The sequence below is a fragment of the Bos grunniens genome, chromosome X (genome assembly GCF_055505025.1).
Source record: "Bos grunniens cultivar Pamir isolate PY7600 chromosome X, Bosgru_T2T1.0, whole genome shotgun sequence".
Lineage (NCBI taxonomy): Eukaryota > Metazoa > Chordata > Mammalia > Artiodactyla > Bovidae > Bos > Bos grunniens.
In genome coordinates, this window is record NC_141194.1 from 143,167,005 (window position 1) to 143,189,428 (window position 22,424).

Sequence of the window (22,424 nt, forward strand, 5' to 3'; positions counted from 1 at the left end):
AAGCGATCAGAACGAACATCACCAGTAACAGGATGCACTGAAATCACGCTCCACCTGACAGAATGAAGTGTACAGTGTCACTTCTGTCATAGGCCTCACAAAGATGTGTAACCTGAATCTAATCATGAGCAAACATCAGGCAAACCCAAATTGAGGGACATTTTTCAAAACAACCCGCTCAGAGTTTTAAAAAATTCCTAAGTCTTATACGTAAAACAGATAGCTAGTGGGAAGTTGCTGTATAACAGCTCAACCTGGTGCTCTGTGACGACCTAGAAGGGCAGGATCGGGGGAGTGGAAGCGAGGTTCAAGAGGGAGGGAGTAAATGTATACTTATGGCTAATTGATGTTGTTGTATGGCAGAAGCCAACACAATATTGTAAAGCAGTTATCCTCCAATTAAAAATAAAATTTTAAGAAGTGCCGAGGTCTTAAAAGTCAATGAAAGACCAAGGAACTCTTCCACAATGAAGGAGATGGAGGAGACGTGACAACTAAAAGCACCATACAGGTCTGAACTGGATCCTTTTGCCATAATAGACCCATTGGGGACAACTGATGAAACTTGAATGGGACCTGAGGATTCGATGTTAGTAATCTATTAATGTGAATTTCCTGATGATGGTGGTGGTATCATAGCTAGATAGGAAAATATCTTTGTTGGTTAAAAAAATATACACAATATTATTCAGGGATGATCGGGCATAGGCTGGTGAGAGTACTCAAATGGTTCAGGAGGAAAAATTCAGGACATTCTATATTGTATTTCCAACTTTTCTGTAAGTTTGTGATTGCTTCCAAATAATAATAATAAATAATGAAAAGACTGTCATGGTCATGAAAGGCAAAAACAGTCTTAGGAACTTTTGGAGGCCAGGTGGAAATGACAAATGCAATGTCTGATCCTGAATTATATCCTGGAACTGCCCCACTCCTGCCAGTTCTTTTTTGATACAGAAATACTATTTGTACAATAGGAGAACTAGGAATATTTTCTGTAGGCTAGATAATACTATTTTATCAATATTAATTTTCTGATTTTAATAGTTGCACTGTACTTATGTAAGAGAAATAATTGTTTTGTTCTGAGAGATACATGCTCAAATATTTAGGGTTAAAGGAACATCATGGCTAAAATTTACTCCCAAGTGGTTTAGAAAAAAGAGAAATGTGCATATATATTGAAAGGAAATGATAAATTAATTGACTATTAACAATAGAGGAAGCTGGATGAAAGGAACATGGATGTTCCTGCAACTTTTTTGGTAAGTCTGAAATTATTTTATAATAAAAAGTTACCCAAAAAGCACATACATTTTTTTTTTTTACTATTTTAAATCAAAAGCATTAATATATTCACTGAAAGATACCAGTTGAAACTTCTGAAATCTGCAGCACCCCTCCCCCCAAAAAATAGCACATACACTTTATCCTGGCAATTCCTTTGCTACAAGTACTCCACATGTATATAAAGATATATGGGTGTTCACTGCAGCATTATTTGAAATACCTGAAGACCAGGGTCAAACTGTCCATTGATAGAGATTTTTCCACATTACAAAGCACTATGTAACCGTTAGAAATAAGGAGGAAATCACCTTACGTACATTAGAAGAACTATTATTTTAAAAAAACAGGAAATAACAACTATTGGTGAACATGTAGAGAAACTGGAACCCTTGTACAGTGTTGTTGAGAATGTACAGAGTGGCTCAGCTGCTGGGGAAAATAAGATAGAGGTTCCTCAAGAAAATTAAAAATAGAATTATCATGTGATCCAGTAACCCCACTGCCAGATATGTATCCAAAAGAAGTGAAAATGAGTTCTCAAAGAGATGTTTGTACATCCACGTTAATAACAGCACTATTCACAATAACCAGGAGCTGGAAGCAACCCACATGCCCACTGACACATAAATGGATAAGCAAAATGTGGCATATACATACAGTGGAATATTATTCAGCCTTAAAAAAGAAGGAAATCTTGTCACATACTACACAATGGATGCAGCTTGAGGGCATTTTGCTGAGGGAAATTAGCCAGTCACAAAAAGTACTGTATGATCCCACGTCTATGAGCTATCTAAATTCATACAAACAGAAAGTAGAATGGCTGTTACCAGGGGCTGGAGGAAGGAGAAAGAAGAGTTGTTGAATGGATATAAAAGTTCAGATTTGCAAGATGAAAAAGCTCTTGAGATCTGTTTCACAAACAGTGTTGACCTACTTAACACTATTGAACTATACACTTAAAAATGGTTGAGATGATACATTTTATGTTGTGTCTTTTGTGTGTGCTGTGTGCTCAGTTGCTTCAGTCGTGTCTGACTCTTTGTGACCCTATGGATTGTAGCCCACCAGGCTGCCCTGTCCATTGGGATTTTTCAGGCAAGAATACTGGAGTGGGTTGCAATACCCTCCTTCAGGGGATATTGCTGACCCAGGGATCAAACCTGGGTCTCCTGCATCTCTGCATTGCAGGTAGATTCTTTACCTCTGAGCCACTGGGGAAGCCCTATGTGTCTTTTAACCACAATAAAAAAGGAGTAAATCTAGATGTTCTGCTATGGAAAGATCTCCAAAAAAGATCATTAAGTTAAAAAACAAGGTGAAAATAACATGAATGCTATGATTCTGTGTGTGCCTGCCCATATGTGTGTGTGTGTGACTGAAAAAGTTAAAAAACAAGGTGAAAATAACATGAATGCTATGATTCTGTGTGTGCCTGCCCTTAAAAATTCTGGAAGTCTACATAAGAAGCTGTTGACAGTGAGTGAGGCTGAGGGTTAAAGAGGGAAAACTATTTCTACTTTTTCACTTTACTTTTTAAAGTCTTCTGTACGTTTTTTTTTTTTTTTTTTCACCACTTGCACACATTATATTTACAGTAAATGTTTAGCATTTTTTACTGGAGCATAGTCACATTTAACATTTTGAAAGTGAAAGTGAAGTCGCTCAGACGTGTCCGACTCTTTGTGACCCCATAGACTGTAGCCTACCATGCTCCTCTGTCCATGGGATTTTCCAGGCAATAGTACTGGAGTGGGTTGCCATTTCCTTCTCCAGGTTTAACATTTTAAATAATGGCAAATAATGGTGCCAGGCATTGCTCTAAGCACTTACATGGAGTAGCTTATTTAATCTGGAAAATAACTCTATGAAGTAGGTCCTTTATTAGTATTATTGCCATTTTATAGAGGGGGAAATGGAGTCTCAGAGAGGTTGAATCCCACCATTTTAACCACTACTCTATGCCTCTATGATGTCTATAAAAAGGAGTCACTCTTCCTCCTTTTGCTAAAGACACGCTATATATACACATACATATATTATATATTATCTTTAACAAACACAATACACGCTAATTGAGGGTTAAAAAAAAAAAAAGCTAATGTGAAGGGGAAAATCTAACCCTGGATTATGCCAGCTAAAGACCAGCCTATTAACCTTTTGGTGTATGGCTATCCAGTCTTCAGCATATGGACCATTTTCTAGCCCAGTTGAGATTATATTGTACATAAAATTTTGTATTCTGCTTTTCTTCCGCTCCATATAATGTTATTTTCCCTTTAAACATCTCAAGTCCTCTTATAAATAGTCATAGTGAGTGTTTTTAAAGCTGGTAATGAGGGCCCCAGATTTACATTAGGGAAAAGAAAGAGTAATAAAATCTGTGGAAAAGAAAAGCATGGAAAATAGTTGGGAAGAAAAAAGTGTGGGTCTGCAGTTACTAAGAAATGGCTTCCATTTACTTGTTCATGAGTGTGAAAGTCTAGATTCTATTTTTTTCTTCTTTCTGGATCTTTATTATATTTTTCTCTATTCATACTTGGAAAGTTTGGTTGGGGTCAGTATGCCTAAGTGACTGTGTCTGGGAAACAGGCAGACATTTTGGAAATTTTTCCAGGAATCCAATTTTAGGAAAACTGGAAAACCAAAAGTAGATTATTGTGGTCTTAAGCTACTAAGAGAAAAGGCTATAATGATGGTGAGTCCTAGAGTATTATTATAATGTTAGACCCAAAGTACGGAGACTGTCTAGCCCAATTCCCCTTTATTTTACAGGTGGAGAAGCTAAGCCCCAGAGAAGTAAAGTCAACCACCTAGGCCACACAGCTATTAAGGGCAGAGCCTGCACTAAATTTAGGTCTCCTAATTCCTAGGCCACTGTTTTATGAAACTTCCGAAACCCTTTAAAATCAATTAATTAATTGTAAGAACTCAGGGAAGTAGGTTAGTGTTATTTATTCTGACTTCAGAGCTATTTACTGGAAAAGTGATTAGGTGTCTGGAAGCCCAAACTAATTCTACTGTAATTAAACAGGTTTTTAATCACTCCAAAAAGAACAAACTATTAAGTAGGCATATCATCTTAAGAATTAGCTTTCAGTTTCTTGCACAGCCAGTTTAAAGATCACCACTTTCACCTGGTATCTTAAATTCCTTTTATATTAGGCTTAAAGCCTGTATTTTGGTGGTAAGATTAAGCAAATGCATAGCCCTTAGATTGGCTGCTTCTCGGTGCCCCTCTAGTCGTCAGTGAATGATGGAGTGGGGGAGGGGGTGGGTGTCATCAGTGGACTTGCATAAATTATTAGAATGCATCTATTTGCCTGTTGGTTTTCCTTCCAAATGACTTCCTTCGGCTGCAATTTCTTATCGGCCCTTTTGCTGTGTGGAATAAGCAGTGGACACAATAGATTTCTTTATGTAATTTATTGCAGTAATTATTGTCTGAATATGATAAAATTGTTTGCCAAAGCCGACTTTAATTAAAGTTTGCAGAGAAGATTCTTTAATCATGAAAGGAAACAAGTTGGAATGTTGAATTCACAATTGGAATCCCAGTGGTTGTATTATAGCTTAGCAAGTAGGTGAGTTTGGAGTTCAGGCCCCTTGTCTTTCCTTTCTCAGATTGTCTTGCTTCTAGTATTCACTGCTCTCATGCTGCCTGCTTTGGCATTCCACCAGAGCTTGTCCTTTCCAAAACGTACCTCTAGTGCCAAAATTATTTCCTGCCACTGTGAAAATGCCCAGGCCCCCAGTTCCTTGATCTCAGCCAGCAAGAGATAAGGGATTAGAGACAGAGCTGAAAGAAACCTTGAAAAGCAAATCATTTGAATTTATTGATTGGGAAACTGAGGCTAGAGTGGCATGGTTACTTGCTGAAAGTTCATAGTGGAGCTGGAGTTCAAATACATTGAGGAGTGATTTAACCAAAATGAATCTTAGCTTCCTCCCCTGTGAAATAGAAATCAGGATATTTACTGAGGTTACTATGAGGATCAAATATGACTAAATGAAAATGCTTTGAAACTCCTGTTCATTTTGGTTGTTCTTGTTCAGTCGCTAAGTCCTGTCTGACTCTTTGCGACCCCATGGACTGCAGCATGCCAGGCTCCCTGTCCTTCACTATCTCCTGGAGTTTGCTTAATTTTTTAAATTAAGCTATGCTGCTTTACCTTATGCTAAGGGTTAATAACTAATAAATGTTAGCATTGGATCTTCCAAAAGGGATCTGCATTTTGAAAGAGAGGATCCCAAGGACACATCTAAGCCTAGAGGGAAAACATGGACAGAGAAGCATTCTGGGTGCCCCTCAAAGCACTTAGCCAGGCAAAGCCATATATTTTAGGAGTAAGAACAAAACCTGTTTTCAGAGGCCAGGGAGCTAAGAACTTTGTAAAGAACCTGAAAAACTGCTCACACAGTCATTCTAGCATCTAGGGTGGGGTTTGATTTCATTAGCTTAAAAGGCCCCTTTAATACTGAAGTTGTTGTGTGATTCCAACTGATTCATTTTTATAACATATAGCTTTTCTTCAGACACCATAATTTAAAAAAATAACATGAATCCCAATGTTCATTGCAGTGCTATTTACAATAGCCAAAACATGAAAGCAACCTAAATGTCCATCAACAGATGAATGGATTAAAAAGATGTGGTGTATACACACATATACACACATATATACACATACACACACATAATGGAATATTATTACTTGGCCATAAAAAAGAATGAAATAATGCCAATTGCAATAACATGGATGGACCTAGAGATTATTATATTAAGTGAAGTAAGTCAGACAAATATTATATGATATAACTTATATGTGAAATCTAAAGAAATAATACAAATGAAATTATTTATAAGACAGAAAAAGATAGACATAGAAACCAAACTTATGGTTACCAAAGGGTAAAGGAGGGAGGGATGAATTAGGAGTTCGAGATGAATAGATATATACTCCTATATATAAAATAAACAAGGACTTACTGTATAGCACAGGGAACTATATTCAATATATTATAATAACGTATAATGGAAAAGAAAGTAACACAATATTGTAAGTCAACTTCAATTAAAAAAAAGACATCAGAGTGTTGCAGGTCAGGATTAGGAGGGTGGGAAGCAGGTTATTCTAGACTTTGTACCAAAGGCATAGAAGTGTTGGAGACCATGGATCATTTGAAAAACAACAGGGAGTTTTTGACCTGAAGTGTACAGTGCTCTGTGGTAGAGGTGGAACCACTGGAAATGAGGCTGAGGCCAGATCCCCAAGGATTTTATATATGCTTTGCCATGGGTTTTGGATCTTATCCTGAAAGCAAAGGAGAGCAGAAAGGAAGTAAAAAAGGATTTGAAGCTGGGATGGGCTTTGAAGTTAGAGTGTGGTGGTGTGATTATATTTGTGTTTAAGGACAACTCTGACTTCTGGTGTAAAATGGATGAGGAGAGGAGCTTTGAGGGGCCAGCTAGGAGGGCGCAAGGCTAGAGGCAAGAGGCCAGGTTAGGAAGCTCTTTGGCAGTTGTGAAAACAGCATGGGAACCAGAGCAAGGCAGTTAGGTAGCAAGCAGGAATGTAGAAATATTTAGGACAGAATTAGCAGGCAAAGAGGTCTCCATAGAAGAGAGTGAAATTAGCACCCCCCTCCTGAATCAAAACTCGATGACATTTACCAGCTAATGAAGTAGAAAACAGTCTTGTGATAACAGTAGAAGTGAGATATAGCCCCCGAGGTGAGTTGACAACAAATGTAATATGCACTGGCCATGTGATATGGCAGCCAAGAAAGCAAATGCCATCCTTAAGAAGCTAGAGGAGAAGAATCTAGTGTCTGGACAAGGGACAAGATGGTGCAGAAGGGTCTGTGCCCTGGGGTTGTGGAGGGGTGGGAGGGAGGTTAGACCCAGTTCCAGCCTTCTACTTTTGAAAGATATAAAGGAATTGGCTTAAACTGAAAGCAGAGCCTTGAACCTGGGTCTCTGGAGTAGACTCTAGTCTGGTAGAATTGTGGGACCAGATTTTTCTTCAAATTGTTGGACCACCATTGGGAAGAGGGGCAAATTTAGTTTTGTGTGAAGTTACCAGGGGGCTCTGAGAAGGCGATGGCACCCCACTCCAGTACTCTTACCTGGAAAATCACATGGACGGAGGAGCCTGGTGGGCTGCAGTCATGGGGTCGCGAAGAGTCGGACACGACTGAGAGACTTCCCTTTCACTTTTCACTTTCATGCGTTGGAGAAGGAAATGGCAACCCACTCCAGTGTTCTTGCCTGGAGAATCCCAGGGACGGGGGACCCTGGTGGGCTGCCATCTACAGGGTCACACACAGTCGGACACGACTGAAGTGACTTAGCAGCAGCAACTAGGGGGCTGGTTTCACTTGGCCTCAAGCTATGAGGCAGAGACACAAGCAGCAGTCTGTGGGGCTAGTGCGTTCTTGTCACTGGAAGTTGTTCAGACTAGAGGGCAGGGACCCTGTACGTGGGAAAAGAAAACCAAAAACCCAAAGCGAAACCAACCAGTGCGAGGGTAGAGTCAGTGCGACCTTCGAGGCTCCTGCTGACCCTGTGATGTGTAAGTTCTGGCCAAGCGGGTGCACATTTCTCAGCAGTCTTGCCTCAGGGATGAATGAGGTGCATGGTACCTCTCCCGATCGCTTTCTTATACTACTTTATTCAAAGCAACTGGCTCGCGTCGCGGTCTGCAGACCAGGTGAGTTGCAGGCTCTAAATCGCTGTAACTTCGTTCAGGGGTGGGGGGTTGGGGGAGCCCGGCAAAGCCTTGCAATCCTCAGGAGCAACCGCACCGTGGGATAAACTTTGGCTCGGGCTCTGCCGCACGAGAGGGGCGGGGTTACTTGAATTGATTCTCAGGAGAAGGCGATTGGCCCCCGGGGAATCCAAGGGGCGGGACTAGTCTATTGTTGCCATTGGTCCTGAGGGCAAGTTGAGGGATGGCAGCGAGGGGGGCGGAGTCCATGAGGGAAGGCAATTGGCTAGGCTAAAGCCCACCAAGGGGAGCTGGCCGGCAGGCGGGCGAGCCTGAAGCCGGGAGTCCGCAGCCAGTAGCCGGGAGGCGGCTGCGCGAGCTCGCTGGGGCTTCGGCGGGGCGAGGGGCGCACGGGGCGTTGGCACCGGGACGCGCGCTTGCGTCGCCGACTTGGATGCAGCGGGGACGCTTCTGCTCCCCGTGCGCTCGACGCGAGCCACTCAACAGCTGGCCTCGCGGGCTACAATCGTAGGAAGCGACTGGGAGCTTTGCCGGTCGAGACTGCGGCGATTGGAAAGACGCGGTGGCAGTAGCGGCAACCGGGGTACGCCAGCAGAGACCCGGGTGGAGACGCAGCAGCACCCCAGGATCCCGGTAAATGCCCTCCGCTCTGCTTGCAGAGCGGCAGCCACGTCCCGCTGCGTATCGGTGGGCCGGCCGGCCTGGCCTACGGGAGCTGGGAGCTGGGTGCCTGTAGACAGGGCCACGCGGGACCCACGGCGAGGATTGGGGAGGGGATGCTCAGGAGGCCTGGGTCGCTCCGCCTGCCCCTGCAGAGTCAGGGTTCCCAGAGATGCGCCGGGGCTCTTCCCCTGGTCCTCTCCTTTCACCCTAGACCTTGCCGCACCTCCCCCGGCCGTGGCGCCGCACTAGGGTCGGCTGTGGCACCCACGCCAGAGCTCGCTTCGGCCGCCGAGGTCACTCGAGGCATTCCCCTGGGGTACGCTGACAGTGGCGTCTCACTAGTGGGAACTAAAGGTGCCCTCTCCGGTACCATCCACAGGCCAAAGGCCGGATGCTCAGCTTCACCCCCGGCTCCGGTGCACTCCTCCAATTAACCAGCAGCCGGGCGCCGCCGCCCCCGCCCCCCTGTGACCCGGTCCTGGGCTTCAGGGATTTGTCAAGAGTCTCGCTAGAGGTTTCCAGCGCGTGTGGAATAAAACTGTCCCCAACCTGACTGGTACGACAGGGCCCACCCATGGCACGGGGTTCTGAATTTGGGTTGGGGGGAGCGGGGCCAGGGAAGAGCAGTTTGGAGAGGCCCAGGCGGTAGGAGAAACCGCTGTCGCCGAACGCGAAGTCAGGTAGTCTTGGTGCGTGGGACTCACCCCTTCTTTACACGTGGTCTCCTGCACTTGGCGATTTTATTTAAAGCCAGCCGTTACTGGAGAACTTTTGAATGCTGCTAACTCCGAGGAGTGAGTTTTATTGGAACACTGGATTCCAGCATGAGGACTGGTCACCCTTTTGACTTTTCCATTTTCTCTGCATCTTGTCTAGATTAGGACTAAGGTCTCAAAGATCAGGCCCATTTTGCTGTGTTCTCTCCTGCCTGCCTCCATCTAACTTTGGAACGTCATTCTGTTGAGAGCAAATTTACGCACGGACAGGGCTCAGTCTTCATGCTGAGAAAACTACTCTTTGGGATAGTATAGTTGGGGTCTCTCCAGTTCTGTTTTGTTTGTTTGTTTGTTTGCTTTTTAAAGAATGTGACATTCCAGTAGTCACATTTTTCTATGCTTCGTTTCTCTGTTTGGGTGGGAGGAGTCACTCAAAGCATTGAGTAGCTTGAAGTGTGGAATAACGTGCGTGAAGTTATTTTTACCTTGGCTTTTGCTAAGCACAGAGAAAAGTAGCAAGTGGAATAGGCCTGCTGGCACGGGTGTCAGGGGATCCCAGCTATGGTGTAGATCAGAGCACAACTGCAGGTGGAGTAACAGAGCCAAGGTGCGGAACCAGTGAAGACCATCTTGGCTCCTGTGAGGGCACCTGGGCTTTCCATGTGTGGGTGCCTGCGCTAAGTCGCTTCAGTCCGGTCCGACTCTTTGCGACCCCATGGACTGTAGCCTGCCAGGCTCCTCTGTCCATGGGATTCTCCAGGCAAGAATACTGGATTGCATTGCCATACCCTCCTTCAGGGCTTTCCATGTAGTCCTAGCCAGAGAGCACACCTGCAGTGTGGCCCTTTTGTCTGGGTTCCCTGCCATACACTCATGCAAAGAGCGTGGCCTTTGACTGGCTTCATGTGTCATCTTCAGCATCAGAAGGAAAAATGAGGTGCAGAGATTTGGGAATGTGAAGCTAGCTCGTAGTGGTGGCACTGGTGGTGGTGGTGGTGGTGGTGGTGGTGTGTGTCTGTGTGTGCACACATGTGTGAGGGAGAGAAACTTGTTTCAAATGCTAAAGCAGCTCTCTGCCACCAAGCCTGGCTATGGGTTTGTCTTCCCAGCCTGCATTCCTACTTTTGCTAGAGAGAGGGGTTTTGGCTGAGGTGTTTCAGAGCCAGGGTAGTGTTACTTGTGTAATTCTCTCAGTGGCCATGTTGGGCCTGTATCAGTTCTATGTTAGAGCCAGCATGCTCCTAAAGCTGTAAGATGCTATGTATTAATAGCAAGCTGGAGGTTGAGGTAGACCAATGCCTGAGGCACAGTCTGAGCAGATGTGGACCGCATAGAATCCAGTGGTGGTTTGCTCAGAAGAGACACCATAAGGCTGGACCACTTAACAGCAGAAGAAGGCCAACCATAATAATAATATGCATTCACTTTAATTGAGCGTTTATGAGTATTAAATACTTGCATCATTTTTTGTAAACTTGACAATTCTGTAAGGTAGGCATTATTATCTTCTGAAGCTCAGAGAGGTTAGGTAAATCATCCAGCTGGTCAGTGGCAAAGGTGGGGTTTGAACCCGGGTCTGGTTGACACTAGCCCTTGAGCTTGAAAACATTTTACCATTTCATGTCACACAGGAGGTTTCAGAAACCAGGTGGGATGTGAGCAAGGCTTTGAAGGGTGGGGTTTATGTAGGGAGAGAGGACATTTAGTGAGAGGGGTTTGAAGGAACTCGAGGGAGACTGGCCTGGCTAGAATGTGGGATGGACACAGGGCATGATTAAATAGAGCTGGTGGGGGTGGGGTTGTGCTCTGAAGAGTCTTGAAAGGAACTTGGGACTTGATGCAGTAAGAATGAGGGCAAGGTTGAGAATTTTTGAGCAAAGACAAGCAGGTCAAAGCCAGTCCTCATTCCTTGGTGTACCCTACCTGCGTCCCCGGGCCTGTCCTTGCCTCACTCTTTCTTGAGACCCTTGCCTAGCTGTCAGTATATTTAACTCTTGTTTTAAAACTTCCTGAAACTTTGGAGAGCACCGGGTACATGCAACCAAGCAGAAGGAGCAAGCTGGGAGTCTGGGGTCAAGTTCAGCCCTAGATGGGTGTGCTTCAGCCTGTACAATATTTTTTTTTAAGCAATTGAATTAGGGGCCAATGTTGAAAAACCAAAGAGCCTAATAAAAATCAGGATTTCCAGCTTCTCTCTTCTTTTAAAATTTAAAAATTTTTTTAATTTATTTTTTTTTAACACCAAAACATTTTGTATTGCTGTGCTATACTATGCTAAGTCACTTCAGTCGTGTCCGACTCTGTGCGACCCCATAGACGGCAGCCCACCAGGCTCCCCCATCCCTGGGATTCTCCAGGCAAGAACACTGGAGTGGGTTGCCATTTCCTTCTCCAGTGCATGAAAGTGAAAAGTGAAAGTGAAGTCGCTCAGTCGTGTCCGACTCTCAGTGACCCCATGGACTGCAGCCCACCAGGCTCCTCCATCCATGGGGTTTTCCAGGCAAGAGTACTGGAGTGGGGTGCCATTGCCTTCAATAGTTTCAGGTGAACAGAGAGCTTCTCTTGAAATGCCAGAGACTTGGCTGGGGTTTTGCCCGTGGAAGACAGAACCGTGCAGTGCTGATTGGCTGGGGTCACATCGCCCACATCCTGGGACACACCTGACCTGGTGGGCCCCAGACCCCTACTCCAGGGCAGCAATCCCTCATACAGGAAGATGCTAATTTAGGATTAGCTTCGTGTCTTACTGTGTAATTAGGGAATTGTCAGACCTGCAGAAGGCCCGACTCTGAAATGTGAATATTCTTAACATGCAGGAGTGCTGTGGCCCTGTCTGGGGAAGGGTTACTAACCAGGAACTGAGCGGCATCCTGACGTGGCACCTTTCCTCTGGGCTGGGATTTCGAAGCCTGCTCTGATGGGGTCCCAAAGAGATAGTCTGGCAGGCCTTGCTTGGACTCAGGTTTTGTTCCTGAGAATCTGGGTCAAAATGATGAAAAGAGTTCAGAGGGAAGAAGAACCTACTCGGAGATGGTGACCTAAAAAGCATCGTGTTAAAAAGGTGAATCTGGAAGTCACTGAAGACACTATGTATGTTCTAGGGGGACAGGTACGAGCCATTTCTGTGCTGGTGTTTGGGGTGAGAGGGCTTCTTGGTGCAGGTCTCTACAGGCCCTGCAAGACACTTAGCAGTTCTGGCCCTCTGCTCACGCAGTGACAGCAGTACCTGTCCCTGTGCCAGTTGTTGTGTCAACTACAATCAACGGTAACTATGCCTGTCCCACCACTTTGGAAGGGCACAGTGCTAACACATTTGAAAACCACTGAGGTCTATTCCCAGGAATTCTAACATCCATTTCACGAGGAAGAGTGTTAAACCCATTACCACTTCTCTATGGCCCAGAGTATATCCTGTGCTTCCCATGGTGCTCACCATTTGCTTCTTCAGATTGCAGTGGTCTTAATTTCTTTCTCTTTCTAGACACAGTTCTTTGAGGGTAACTCATCACTGTGGTACTTCCCTGGTGGCTCAGATGGTAAAGTGTTTGCCTGTAATGCGGGAGACCTGGGTTCAATCCCTGGGTTGGGAAGATCCCCTGGAGAAGGAAATGGCAACCCACTCCAGTACTCTTGCCTGGAAAATTCCATGGATGGAGGAGCCCGGTGGGCTATAGTCCATGGGGTCGCAAAGAGTCGGACACGCCTGAGCGACTTCAATTCACTTCACTTCATCACTGTAGCTTCCAAAGTGTCTTAAACACTTAAATGGAGTAGCTGCTTATAGGTGCACTTTACTGATCTCCACATTCACTGATTAATATTAGTAGCTCTGGGGGCCTTGAAAGAACAACAAGTCTGTTTTAGCATTTCACTATTCATTTCCAGGTGCTATTATTTGTATTTTCAATATGGGAGTAACACTTTTTCTTTAAAAAAAATTGAAGTATAGTTGATTTATAATGTTGTGTTAGTTTCTGGTATACAACAAATTGATTTACTTATATAAATATATTTGTGCATTGTAATATTTTTCAGATTCTTTTCCATTATAGGTCATTAGAAGGTGTTGAATGTAGTTCCCTGTGTTGTACAGTAAGTCTTTGTTGTTTATTTAGATAGTGGTGTGTATCTGTTAATCCCAAGCTCCTAATTTGTCCCTCCCCCTGGCTTTCCCCTTCATTAGCTGTAAGTTTGTTTACAACATCTGTGAGTCTGTTTTGAATGTAGTTGATAAGCAAATTCTTTGCTTCAGGAAAGACTTAGTACTGTTAAATCTCTACCACGTGCCAGGCTCTGTTCTAGGTTCTGAAGAGAAAATGATGAACAAGACACATGCAGTCCCTCCCTACTCTCACAGAACTTCCAAACTGGGGATGGGGGTGGGGTGAGGCAGATAAAAAGCAGATTAACTAGTCCACGTGATCACTTCAGTGTTACAGTGAAAATAAGATGGGTTGCTACACTACAACCTGATGGGAGTGGGGGCAGCCCTGTTTAAAACAGTGTTCTCTGTTGAATCTGAAAAATGGGAAGGAGCCAGCCATGAGAAGAGCTTGGAGGAGAGTGCTGCGGCCAGAACCCAGCATGGGGGCAAAGGCTCTGTGAGGGGTGAACTGTGCTCAAGGAACAGTCAGCAAGGCCAGTGTAGCTGAAACAGAGAGGACGGGGCAGTAGGGGAGAAGGGTAATGGGGTGAAAGAGGTGGGTGGGGGTTGGGTTTAAAGGGAAGCAGTTTAGATTTGGTACAAAGCATGTTGGGGAGCCACTGGAGGGTTTTGAACAGAGGAGCAACACCATCTGAGTTAGGATTTTTTAAAAAAATCATCTTGACTGTTGTGTAGCTTGAACTCTATGGGGGGCAAGGATGGAAGGAGAGAGACCAGCAGGGGGCTGTTGCAGTCATTCAGGTTAGAGACGATGGTGGCGTGAACCTGGGGAGTAGCTGTGAAGATGGAGATGGATTTGGAATGTTTGAACAAGGAATGGAGTGGAGGGTATGGGGAGGGAGGAGGGAGGAGGGTTCAGGATGGGGAACACATGTATACATGTGGCGGATTCATTTTGATATTTGGCAAAACTAATACAATTATGTAAAGTTTAAAAATAAAATTAAAAAAAAAAAAGGAATGGAGTGGAAACGATCTTGCTGCAGTATTGAATCTGAAAGGAGAGGAGGAAGAATGCCTGGTAGCCTGAGCGCCTGAGTGAAGGGCGGTTCTATTTAGGGAGATAAGAGTTACTGGATTGTGGGGGTGGGGGGTAGTCTGAGGTAGGGAACAGGTTTGGGGGAGGAAAATTAAGGTTGAGGTGCAAATGGGACATTTAGCTTGGAGACATTGAATGGGTGGTTGAATATCAGTGTTAGGGTTGGCTGGAGCTCCAGCCTATAGAAAAATTAAATGCAAGTTAGAGCCAGTGTAAGTTGCTATTATATAGTGGCAACTAACAAAGGTAGTGGAAATCAGGACTGTGAGGATTCAACCATCCCTCCCCTCCACCTTTCGCCCCTGGCAACCTCAAGTTTGTTCTCAGTCTGTGAGTCTGTTTCCGCTTTGTAAATAAGTTCATTTGTACCATCCCTTCTAGCTTCAACATATAAGCGATATTATATGATATTTCTCTGTCTGACTTACTTCACTCAGTATGACAATCTCTAGTCCATCCACGTTGCTGCTAATGAATAGTTGGGGAGTTTGAGATTGACATGTACATAGTGCTGTTATTTAGAGTGGGTAACCAACAAGGACCTACTGTATGGCATGGGGAAGTCTACTCAATGTTACATAACAGTCTAAGTGGGAAAAGAATTTGAGAAAGAATAAATACTGGGTTGGCCAAAAAAGTTTATTTGGATTTTTCTAAAACCTGAACAAACTTTTTGGCCAACCCAATACATGTATATTTGTGATTGGGTCCCTTTGCTGTGCTCCTGAAGGTAGCACAACATTGTTAATCACTAAACTCCAATATAAAATAAAAAGTGAAAAAGAAACCCAATAAGTGTCCAGCATGAGCAGGGCTGCAAGCAGATGAGGCGTGTTAACACTGGCGTTGGCACGATAAATTGACTTTATCTTTCAGGCGTGTTAACACTGGCGTTGGCACGATAAATTGACTTTATCTTTCAGGAGGACAACTTGACAATATGTAATGAGCCATGCAAATGTTTTTCTGGCCTTTGACATGGGAACATATTTCGAGGAAACAGTTTTTTAAAAGATTTGTACAAAGATTTTCATTAGTGGTGCTTGTTCTCATACTAGTAGTACAGAGTGGTAGTGGCGCTCTCCTGGAAAAGAAAAAAGAAAGCACAGATTCCAAGGGAAGGGGACTATCTAACCAAATATATAGTAACTCTAAAGAGTTTCTGTAGACTTTCTCTTTATATAGAATTTCTCTCTATATAGAATTTGCTATAGGCACAAAAAGTGAGGAATGTGTTGACTATGTCATTTCTGGAATTGTGATTCAACACGTGCAAACCCAGATTGTGAAGGCCCGTAAGTACAACTGTGTAAACCTCACATGCTATTCATGCTGAAAATCATAAATATACAGTTGCCCTGTTTTTTCAAACCACTGCATCTGCTTTTGACTTTGTCCCCCTTTCTCCTTGGCAGTGTTTGGTGATCAGGGTACTATGACACAGAGGTCCACCATGAAGGATTCACATAAATTGTGGCTTCTCCAGTCTTTCCTCCCTTTATCACACTTTTGCCAGAAGGTATTGGAAAGTATCTTCTCCTGCAGGATGTGTATTCAGATAAGTTTCCCTTGGGATTTTAAAAAGGTGAAATACTGTGGCTCTCACAGACTGCTTAGGAGTGCAAAACATGGTCCCATGTAAAGGTCGCTTTTTCCCTGTAGGTGGCGACTCGTGGGCAGGAATCTTGCTGGTAATTTTCAGGTTGTGAAGATGAAACCTGAGAAGCAAAACACTGGTGACTTGACGATATGCAAATAGTATTTCTCACAAAAGTACTCTGACTCTTCAATGAGTGAGGCAGACGTACAGAAGATACTCCAACCACATTCCATTAAATCCCTGATAGCTTTTTTCCCCCTAATATGAAGAAGAGAAAGCAATGTGTCTACTTCAGTAGCGTCATAGTAAATTAATACAAGGTTTAAGGCGGTATTTGGAGAAGGCAATGGCTCCCCACTCCAGTACTCTTGCCTGGAAAATCCATGGACGGAGGAGCCTGGTAGGCTGCAGTCCATGGGGTCGCCAAGAGTCGGACACGACTGAGCGACTTCACTTTCACTTTTCACTTTCACGCATTGAAGAAGGACATGGCAACCCACTCCAGTGTTCTTGCCTGGAGAATCCCAGGGACGGGGGAGCCTGGTGGGCTGCTGTCCATGGGGTCTCACAGAGTCAGACACGACTGAAGTGACTTAGCAGCAGCAGCAGCAAGGCGGTATTCCTAGCTGGAAGTGTCTAGAGAGAGAGATTTTGTAACAAAAATGTTCTAGGTGTTGGAAAAGGGGATCAAAGACCAAAAGATTGGTCAGACAGGTGTTCCAACTGCCATGTGCCTATTTTTTTTTTTTTTTGCCATGTGCTTATTTTAAATAACAGCTCCCTCCCTTGCAACCATGGACTGACTCTCATACTAACAGAGTTGCATAAATGTATTTGCACTGAAAGTCCTAACACAAACCTTTCTTTAGGTTAATTTAGTGACTGAGCACACACACACACATTTTTTTAATGGAAGTATTGTTGATTTACTATATTGTGTTAGTTTCAGGTATATAACATAGTGATTCAGTGTTTTTTCAGATTCTCTTCCATTATAGGTTATTGCAAGGTATCAGGTATAATTCCCTGTGCTATACAGTAAATCCTTGTTGCATATCTATTTTATGTAGTTGTTGATCCCAGTCCTCAAATTTGTCCCTCCCCATCTCCCTCCCCACTTTGGTAACCATAAATTTATTTTCTATGTCTGAGTCTGTTTCTGTTTTGTATATATATTTATTTGTATTATTTTTTAGATTCCACATATAAGTGATATTATACAGTATTAGTATTTGTCTGACTTCTTTCACTAAACATAGTATTCCCTAGGTCTGTCTCCATTGCTGCAAATGTCAATATTTCATTCTTTTTATGGCTGAGTAATTGGGTTAATTTATTTTTATTACTCTCAAAAACACTTTGCTTTCCGCAACATTATCACATAAAGGGAACATTCATATGATCTTTTAAAAGAGGGAAACAAAAACAGGAAATTAAGTTGCCGAAAGAGGTGAGTTAACATGAATCCAGTTTTCTTCATTTCAAGATCAAAATTTCCTGTACTAAACCGTACTTTAGAACAGATTTTCTTTGTGCTGGTAGAAGAGATTCTCTCTCAGTAAGACTGCAGTATATCATGGTCACAAATTGGTCATTGCTGTGGATCTCCAAAAAGTCACTTCTTTTATGCCCTGAAAGCCCCCAGAGCCACAATAAGCCCTTTAGGACCATCTTAATTTGAGAATTTAGTCATTTGGTGGATCCTAGATTGGTTGTCTTCCTCTTATTGCAACACTGTGTGCTGCTCATTTTAATGACGTGATTTAAAGACTTTTAAGATCAGAGCATACGGTCAGCCTCAGTTTTTAAATTGTTGTTCAGGGGACTTCCCTGGTGGTCCGGTGACAGACTGCATTCCGAATGTAGGGGGCCTGGGCTGGATCCCTGGTCAGGGAACTAGATCCCACCTGCCACAAGGGAGGTTGCATGTTGCCACTAAGACCTGGCACAGCCGAATAGACAAATATTTTAAAAAATTATAGTTCGGGTTAATGATGTATCAGAACACCTGAACGTTCATCCATGACCTCTTGACTGAAAAACCAGGGAACTCCTCTATTTGGTCAAGACTTACTGGAATTCTGTACTAGTTGAGAAATTGGAAATTGACTAGGTTGATTTGACCCAAAGACATTTTGGCTGCCTTGTTGACAATGAATATGTCAATATAACTTTATACATCTTAAATGCTTTCAAAATGACTTAACTTTAAGTTTCAGAAGCCTAAAGAAAAAAGGCAGCAAAGGACCACTTTGAAAGAGGATATTGAGTTGTGCAGATGGCCTTATTTTTTTTCACTGTTTTAAAAAAAAGTGCCTCATTCAAATAGCATTCCTAGCACCCTGACAGTGAGTATTTATGAGCGTGAGAAAAAGGGAGAGAAAATGAATGAAACATACTTTGCTCATGACTCAGGTTCTTTTAATGTCATGGTTCTGATCTAAAACACCTGAGGTGTAGCAGAGTCCTCCCTCTGGTATCTTCTGAAATGAGAGAAGGTATTGGAGGAACTTTGCTTGCAGACCCCATAGAATATATTGATTTTTCACTGCAGGTTCAAACAACCGTTTTAGGGAATATCTCAAAACTGATTACTTTTCTCTAGTCTCTTATTCTGCTGCTATTTAGTCAGCTTTGCTACTAGCTATAGAGACAGAAAGATGGGGCGGACCCATGACTAGAGAAAGCAGCCACGGTTCTCTGAGAAGCTGCTAGAAATGTTCTCGTGTTGAGAACTGGTTGAGTGAAATGCTTTGGTAGAGCTGTGTACACAAGATACTGCTGGAATGTGCACTGTGTAAACATTATTGAATAACTCTAATTTTTGAAGGTTAGAGGAGTTCTCATTTGCCTCTGCAAAGGCATTGAAGAATGAGTGATCTCAGTGGTGTTGTTTTTCATAACAAGGCTAGAAGAGAGATATGTGTATGTGTGAGGGGGCTAGGAGGCCATGGTAGAACATACTAGAGCATGGGAATAGTTAAAAATCTTGATTAAAATTCAATTTTTGAATCACTGATGACGGCCATACTTATGACATTCCTTGCCCTCAGGGCTCAGCTTATATCAGGCATATGACAGGGATTAGTAAAAATGATGGGGAAATTGCTAATGAATCCTACCATGACTATCAATTGAAGCACAGACATATTAAAAGGGAGTTTAGCATAGTACTCTCAACGTCTTTCCATGCTGTCACAGATGGCAAGGTTTCGGCTCTTGTATCGAGTATTATGCTATGTAAAACAAGTCAGAGAAAGACAGATACCAAAAGATCTCATTCACATGTGGAGTATAAAACACAAGCAAACCAACACCTAAAATTAATTAGCAGACCAAGAAAAGCAAACACACAGATACAGAGAACAGAGTAGTGGTTACCAGAGGGAAAGGTGCAGGGGAGAGGGTGGAATTATAAAGGGGTCAACTGTATGGTGTTGAATGGAAACTAAATTTCTGGTGCTAAGCACACTGTAGAGTACTCAGTAGTGGACATATAATTTATATGCATACAGTTTATATAATGTTATAAATCCCTTTACCTCAATTTTTTTTAAAGTATTTAGAGGGTATATTCAGTTCAGTTCAGTTCAGTCACTCAGTCGTGTCCGACTCTTTGTGACCCTATGGACTGCAGCACACCAGGCCTCCCTGTCCATCACCAACTCCTGGAGTTTACCCAGATTCGTGTCCATTGAGTTGGTGATGCCATCCAACCATCTCATCCTCTGTCGTCCCCTTCTCCTTCTGCCCTCAATCTTTCCCAGTATCAGGGTCTTTTCCAATGAGTCAGCTCTTCGTATCAGGTGGCCAAAGTACTGGAGTTTCAGCTTCAACATCAGTCCTTCCAATGAACACTCGGGACTGATTTCCTTTAGGATGGATTGGTTGCATCTCCTTGCTGTCCAAGGGACTCTCAAGAGTCTTCTCTAACACCACAGTTCAAAAGCATCAATTCTTTGGCGCTCAGCTTTCTTTATAGTCCAACTCTCACATCCATATGTGACTACTGGAAAAACCATAGCTTTGATTAGACAAACCTTTGTTCGCAAAATAATGTCTCTGCTTTTGAATATGCTGTCTAGGTGGATCATGACTTTCCTTCCAAGGAGTAAGAATCTTTTAATTTCATGGCTGCAGTCACCATCTGCAGTGATTTTGGAGGGCAAATTAGGTTGTTCTAAAGAATCAATTTTAAATCATATCCTGGTAACTTGATCTCAGTGATTTTGCCTATTTGAGTAGATATATTTTTATTAATGGACTTCCCAGGTTGCTCAGTGGTAAAGAATCCACCTGCCAGTGCAAGAGACACAAGTTCAATCTCTGAGTCAGAAAGATCCCCTGGAGGAGGAAATGGCAACCTACTCCAGTATTCTTGCCTGGAAAATCCCATGGACAGAGGAGCCTGGTGGGCTATAGTCCATGGGGTCACAAAAAAGTCAGACACAACTGAGCAACTAAGCATGCATGCATTTTTATTAATAAATATAAATATGCATAAAATGTGTAACTATATCTACTAAATAATATATGTAATTTAAAGTAATTTTCCTTTTTAAATTGAAGGATGTTTGATTTACAATATTGTATTAGTTTCAGGTATGCAGCAAAGTGATTCAGTTATATATGTATATAACTGATTCTTCTCCATTATAGATTGTTATTAAGATATTGAATATAGTTCCCTGTACTGTACAGTAGGTCCTAGTTGTTTATCTCTTTTATATAAAGCGCTATGTATCTGTTAATCCCCATATCCTAATTTATCCATCCCCCACCCTTCCCCTTTGGTAACCATAAGTTTGTTTTTTATGTCTGAGTCTGTTTCTGTTTTGTAAATCAGTTCACTTGTATTATCTTTTTTAGATTCCACATATAAATGATATCATATGATATTTGTCTTTGATTTACTTCACTTTGTATGATAAACTCTAGTTCCATCCATGTTGCTGCAAAAAGCATTATTTCATATATATGTGTTCCTAAGCCATAAAAACATATATGAAATAATGCCATTTGCAGCAACATGGATGGAACTAGAGATTATCATTTATATATATATATGTGTGTGTGTGTGTGTGTGTGTGTGTAATCTTCTTTATCTATTCAGCTGTCAGAGGACACTTTGGTTGCTGCCATGTCCTTGCTATTGTAAATAATTCTGCTATGAACATCGGGGTGCATGTATCTTTTTGAATTAAAGTTTTTGTTTTTTCAAGAAATATGCCCACGAGTGGGATTGCAGGATCATATAGTAACTCTATTTTTAGTTTTTTAAGAAACCTCAATGCTGCTCTCCATAGTGGCTGCAGCAGTTTACATTCCCATGTACAGTGTAGGAGGGTTCCCTTTTCTCCACACCCTCTCCAGCATTTATTTGTAGACTTTTTGATGATGGCCATTCTGACTGGTGTGAGATGATACCTCATTGTAGTTTTGAATTGCATTTCTCTAATAATTAGCGATGTTGAGCAGCAGATTGCTTTATTATCTTTAAAAACTAGTTTATTTTAATTGGAGGACAGTTGCTTTACATTATTGTGACAGTTTTGGCCACGTATCAACATACATCGGCCATAGGTATACATGGACTCAGTGGCAGATTACTTTTGAACATGTTAAAACAGGGATTGTATGGGGGAAAAGGGCACAAACCTTTTAAAACCTATTTTCAGGCACAAGGTAGGGCCTTGTACAGTTTTAACTAGATTCAAGGATTGGCATGTTTAAGCTTAGAGTTGAGAAAGTGTCCTGTTTAGAAGTTTCTGGCCTCTCTGGATGACTAAGAAGATGTGGCCACCCCAGGCCCTCCTTTCCTCACCGCGGCCTTCAGATGGGACACCAGCCTGGGTCTCTGCTCGGCATTCTTTACTTGCTGAGGCCATCTGGCTCTCCACTGTGGTCATCTGACTTGTGACCTCTGCTGTAGAATTTACTGCTTATTTTAGAGTCGGTGTGAGAATGAAGCAGTAGCCAGTTTTTTTTTTTTTAATGTCAAAAAATACTGGTATCAAGCACTATAAAATACCATCTGATCCATTTCCCTTCAAATTTTAGGAGAACATTTACTATACTTCAGGAAAGCAGAAAGATCTGGCTAAAATATAGAAACTGAGTGGAAATTGCCCTTGTGAAGGATATGAGGCATACGTTTAATGTCAAGAAGTTGATTTTTAGTAATTTTTGTGAGTTTAATCTTAAGTAGAAGGAAAAATAG

General features: G+C 42.7%; 1 protein-coding gene across 7 annotated transcripts in view; it reads left to right on the top strand.

The window, feature by feature from the left end:
- LOC147341560 (A-kinase anchor protein 17B-like) overlaps positions 1-22,424 on the top strand; it is a 60,041-nt gene that overhangs the window by 22,576 nt on the left and 15,041 nt on the right. Inside the window, exons 1-2 of one of the 7 annotated variants that reach the window (XM_086388475.1) lie at positions 8,212-8,654; positions 9,064-9,240. The exons of 2 other annotated variants lie outside the window; for them this stretch is intronic. The gene's annotated coding sequence lies outside the window, so the exon portion shown is untranslated. Of the gene's footprint in view, positions 1-8,211; positions 8,655-9,063; positions 9,241-22,424 lie in introns of those variants that run through there. 4 more of the 7 variants (XM_086388477.1, XM_086388474.1, XM_086388478.1 and 1 more) reach the window with 4 other exon arrangements.